The sequence below is a fragment of the Olea europaea genome, chromosome 12 (genome assembly GCF_002742605.1).
Source record: "Olea europaea var. sylvestris chromosome 12, O_europaea_v1, whole genome shotgun sequence".
Taxonomy (NCBI): Eukaryota; Viridiplantae; Streptophyta; class Magnoliopsida; order Lamiales; family Oleaceae; genus Olea; species Olea europaea.
In genome coordinates, this window is record NC_036248.1 from 10137815 (window position 1) to 10143690 (window position 5876).

Here is a 5876-nt window from a genome sequence, read left to right on the forward strand (position 1 = left end):
TTTGAAGTTTTTGTGCGCTATACAAGATTAGAAATGAAAAAGCTTCTGTTTAACAACTATTTTTCATGTCTGGGATACGCGCGGATATGGATGTGTGTGTATTGTTTTTCTATTTAATTGCATCTTCCTCTAGCAGAAGGTTATTTCCCACAGATTGAAGTTTTAAGTAGAATGGGAGTATTAGCCTGTGAAAAATCATCGATAGAACTTCAATCTGCAAATGTCCATTGTGAACAAGGGTGCCTGCAATGCAATTGCTTCGACTCTGGTAATCTCTTTTAATCGTGTTTCTAGGTGCAGTTTCTGCAGGGGTAATTGCTGCTTGTGAAATTAGTTGAATAACAAATAACAGGTGGTCAGAATTTGACAAATCAAGTCCGTCTTGATCTGCGATGTTTTTCTTTATACATTTGGAATATCAGTTATGTCGGTGTTGTAAAATGACCTTTATTGGTTGCCTGAACATTTCGAATATTGTGTGATCTCATTAAGCTGTGACAACATCATTTAGGTAATATAATTGGCCGTCCAATTGGCTAGCTATATGGCAAAGCAAACAGATAATGTCGACCAGAAATGTTCTAACTTTGTTTCGCGTTTATTTTTCTCTGGCTTCTTTCGACCGTCTAGGTCTGGACTGAAATTCAAATTAGTGCGTGTATGGCTAAGCTTCAACAATATACTTGTGAGCAAATTAATCTTAAAACAAATAATTTTTTCATTGAAATAAGTATTTTGAAAAAATCTGTCACCTCATGGTGAAAATAAGTAACTATTTTTATTTACAAATAGGAAATTGCCAAAGGGTGTTTACAGGCCCCTTACATGCTGGGTGGGACGTGGGGGTGGAGGATTATTTAAAAAATAAAAAATAAAAAAAATTATCCCACCCCCCTGTACAGGCAGCACTATCCCTTACAAATAAGAAAGAAGTAATCATGCTCCTTGGGGCACAGTTTAATTGGTGGATCAATTAACATTTGTCTTGCTTCCAGCGACAGGGTAGATGTTCGAATTTTGGTGGGAACATACGATAAGATTTATTTGGCATGGAGCAATTACTTTGGAGAAGGATCCCTTGCACGCAGAAGTGTATAGGTAATGGGGGAACCTGTAATCCAGTTGAGGCATAACCCGTGATTTATCCCATCTAAGGTTTTAGGAACAAGGATTTTGGGGATTTAAAATTTAGTCTAGTGTAAGTTGGGATATCTGAATATAATAAAAAAAAAGGAAGTAATCATGTTTGAGAATAAAACGTTAATTAAATCTGAGTTTGAAGCAACTTTTAAGCTAAGCTAGACTTGTTCGTACGGACATGATTGGAAATGTAATTATTATTTCGTCAAATGTATAATTAACAATTAAACCTTTTTCTATAGTGATGTTGAGTTCCTTTCAAAAGAAGCAAGTTATCTATTTTCAGCCCCTGTTTGATCCTCATTAAATTAAATTACATTATATTACATTTTTTTCTGTTCAATTTTCAATCACATAATTTTTCATAAAATAATATTACACGTAAATCGAAAATTTTTCTTTTTTTTTCAACCACTCATTTTTTTAAAAAGTACCATTTCCTCCATTTTCATTTTCAGGTAATGAGCATCAACACGGGCTCAATTTTGACACGGAAAATTCTAAAACTTGACCGAAATGTGCACGTAATGCCCACGGAAACCTTCATGCTAATTCTGTTACTAAAGAACTGGGATGTCTTGAAAGAGTGAACGTGAATCTGTGTTCTGAATTTATTCTCTCAAATTAGTACATGAAATTGCAATGGCGAAGTCCTGCTTCTTCTTGAATACACAGCCTCCCTTTTTTCTCTCCCTGTATTTAACCCCAAGAAGATAACCTATCACCAGTGATCCTTGAAATCTACTGGGCATGAAAGTAGACAGTGAACTTCACCTCCATCTTCCGCCCATCTAATATGGTTACATTCCAGATTCACACGCCGCATCCTGCAGACAAGCTTGGCAGTAGGAAGATCTAGCTGATTTCCCGAATCTGATTTTACGCGTTCCTTAAGTTGATCCCTTGGCGTTTGAAAGCAAGTGTGGAATGTGGCAAGAGTCGGGGGTATCGTCATTGATAGGGCGGAAAGTACATTGCTCGAGTATTCAATATCAACAGACAACTGTTGTGCTCCATGATCTGTTACATACTGAATCCCACGCAATTGCTCAATGTATAATGCGGTAGCTCCCTCAGCCACCTGTAAAGAACAGCACAAGTCGGAAATAATCAAATTATCGACCTCAGTTGAAGATAATTGAGCATGTTTTGCCATGTTTAAAAGGTTTCTTGGTAAGTTTAAACATAATAGTACTTCTATTAGTCAGAAGCTGGAAGTGCAAGTTGCTTTCAAGATGAACAACTTTTTAGGCGAAAGTGAGAAAAAAGGGTCCAAATATGTTTGAAAACAAAAATATACCTAGACAATTTGATAGCACATAATTAAAGTAACTTGCGGCAGATCTGACAGTAATTAGAGGCTCCAAAAGATGCCATAATGCACACGATATGTACACATCTGCGTGCGCGCATATATAGTTGTGAATTTATTTATGTATTGCACATGCATATATAGAACAGCTACAAGATCATAGTTTCAAAATGGGTGGTTACCTTGAACATCCATTCCGGTGAGGCTCAATTGCATTACTGTTAGAAATACCCTCAGCAAGTGGCTCCAGTTGTTGGGGCAAAGTAAGAAGATACTCGCCAACATTGGTCACGTAAGAATGGGGGTAGGCACTGAAACTAGGAAGGTGATAAGCATTTTGTTCTGCAACCGAAGTCCATATGGACAGATGAGGCAGATCATTAAAATGCTGTCTCACTTTTAATATAAGGACATCATAAACTAGTTCGTTAACTGCCTCAGCAAAAGATGCTACTCTTTGAGAAGCAAGCGGAAGTGCATGAAACCGGGGATCTTTTGACCGCAAGAACCAGGAAAACTTGTAATTTGTAGCATCAGCCACTTTCAATAGGTTTTGATCAATACCTGTACCAAATACAGAAAGAGACAAATTATTGCTCAATCTAGCTAGCTAGAGTTGACCTCAGTGAAGCTTCAAAGACTGAAGATCGGCTTGTCAAACAATCTGCGACCGGGAGAATTTGTAAAGCACCCTGGACAAATGACCACTCCTCGTTTGACATAAAATCGACTTTACGTGCATGTGAAGCTCCTTTTTTATCTGCTTCTGTTTTGTTCTTTACACCAACACCATCAGGTGTTACATCCACTCCAGTTACTGCTCTTAGTGATTTTAGGATACCCTTAAGAGTGGAAATGTATTGTAGCAATGTGTCATCGAGCACAAGAGTTGGCTCATCAGCCTCAGAACCACCAGTGAAGGTAATGCATCTCTCAGCAGCTGCTTCAAGAAGTGGAATGACATGTGGGATGGACTCTTCCATCCTTCGAACTGTTTCACTGAGTTTGACAACCTGGACGCGAATAATGCTAGTAGTAACTCCTCTATGATCAAGTCCTGCAATCTCACCAGATAGCACTACACGCTCCATTTGCCCATACCTTGAATACAAGTTAAAAATAAACGAAGTTGATAAATCAACTTATATTGATTCAGAAATGATCTGTAAGTCGGATGGATCATATGTACACAATGTCTCAGATGGATCATACGTACACAATGTCTCCTGCATAGCAGAGTCCATAATACACCAACTCATTGTTTAGCAAAAAAACTAGCATAATCAAACACTAAGACTATTGAAACGTACAATTTATGTGTTATAGGGTAGAGGGTCATAAGAATGATAATCAAATTTATCAGAATTCAAATTCAATACTCCCCAATGCCCATGGAACCACATGGATGCTTACTCAAAATTGATTCCAAATTAATATATCTACATAGACTACATTCTTCTTTTGGATGGAGATAATATTAGAAAATAATAAGGTTTAGGATAGAACAATTGTGAAATCGACATTAAATATGTGTGCAATGTCTATGGAAGCATTCAAAATACTATAACACCAAAAGCCTCGTTACCAGTTTAGTTTGAGTTGTCTATATGAATCCTTTTTTTCCATGTCGTTCATCACTAAGCAATTAAAACTCCTAAGAAGTCCACTAGAGTATAGCATACTCTACTGTAGGAGGTAGTTAAATCATTTTTAAAAGCACATGGAAGTCAACACCAAATTCCCATGTAAATGTACTTCACATACACATACCTTTGTTTAAAAGTTTCATAAGGAAGGTAGATCACCTTCAGTGTGTTCAACAGCACATGAAGATCGGAGTCTGTAAATAGATGCTGAACGTTCCTGGCAAAACTCCCTGTTATGTTGTGTAGTTCTATCAGAGCCCGTAGATGTCTGGTCTGAATTTTGACACCTTCTGATAAATCCCCAGATAAGACATCTAATATACCTTTTAGTTAATGGAAACTTTAAGAATTGTTAATTGCACATGTAAACAAACTAATATTTTAAGTTAGTATGCTTTGGCTTCCTGAGGCATTACACGGATCATGTTATGATATTCAGACAGAACAAATGCAATCTCTGTTGGGAATGAGAACTTTGCAACACACTTAAACTTACGAAACTGGATTGAATGCAACCAACAATTATTCAACTACAGCTCTGGCTATTATATAGCCTCAGACTCTAACAAACTGAACTGAAAACATGCTCACGTATCGGCTACACGCAGCCACGTGTTTTAACAGAAAGTAAAGACAATATCAAAGCATAACCTAATCCTAAGGACTGGGTCTTTATTCAACTGACTAACAAACCTTAAAGACTTGGACAACGCTCTTCAATCTCTCCCTTAAGCTAAATTCAGTGAAACAATTTAGCTTACTTCACTAACTTCACACATTCCCAGCATGCTCCGAAGTTTAAGAAATGTATCAGACTTCAGGGGTTTAGTCATTATGTCAGCTACTTGTTCAGTACTTCCACAATGAACCAAAACAATTGAACCTTCCTTTGTGAGATCTCTAAGGAAATGGTACCTCACACGTATGTGTTTGCTACGTCCATGTAACACTGGGTTCTTTGAAAGTTTGATGGTGGACGTGTTGTCACATTTGATGCAAGTACAGTCCTCATTTTCATGCCCGAGCTCCTTCAGTATCCTCTTCATCCAGATTGCTTGGCACGCACAATTTGCTGCTGCGACAAACTCTGCCTCAGTTGTTGATAGAGTCACAATTGGTTGTTTCTTCGAACTCCATGAAATGGCTCCTGAGCTTAACAGAAAAGCATATCCACTCGTACTCTTACTGTCCTCCATGTCTCCGGCATAATCACTGTCAGTGAATGCCATTAGCTTGTCATCACCACCATTCTTGTAGTAAATGCCGTAGTCTACTGTACCTTTTAGATACCTGAGGACTCTTTTGGCAGCCTGCAAGTGAAGTTCAGTGGGTTTTGCCATATATCTGCTTAGTAGACTTGTAACGAACATCAGATCAGGCCGTGTAGCAATTAGGTACATCAAACTTCCTACAAGCTGCTTGTAGTAAGTTTCATCAACCGTGACACCATGCTTATCTTTTCCTATCTTGGACCCTGGCACAATTGGACTGGTGACCATGTTGCTCTTCAACATTCCAAACCTTTTCAACACCTCCAATGCATATCTTCTTTGAAAGATAAAATTGCCTCCTGTTTTTTGTAACACATCTATCCCAAGAAAATAACTCATGCTCCCCATATCAGTCATATCAAATTCTCTCATCATGGAAGTCTTGAATTCAATCAACAGATTAGCATCATCACTGGTAAAAATCAAATCATCAACATATAAACTTACAATGATGATCTTGCCTTTGTTGCTCCTCTTAGTGAACAAAGTTTGCTCACTTTCACATCT

General features: G+C 37.8%; 1 pseudogene; it reads right to left on the reverse strand.

Moving 5' to 3' along the window:
- Positions 1–1602: 1602 nt before the first annotated feature.
- On the reverse strand, positions 1603–4683 carry LOC111406561 (annotated as a pseudogene).
- Positions 4684–5876: the final 1193 nt, after the last annotated feature.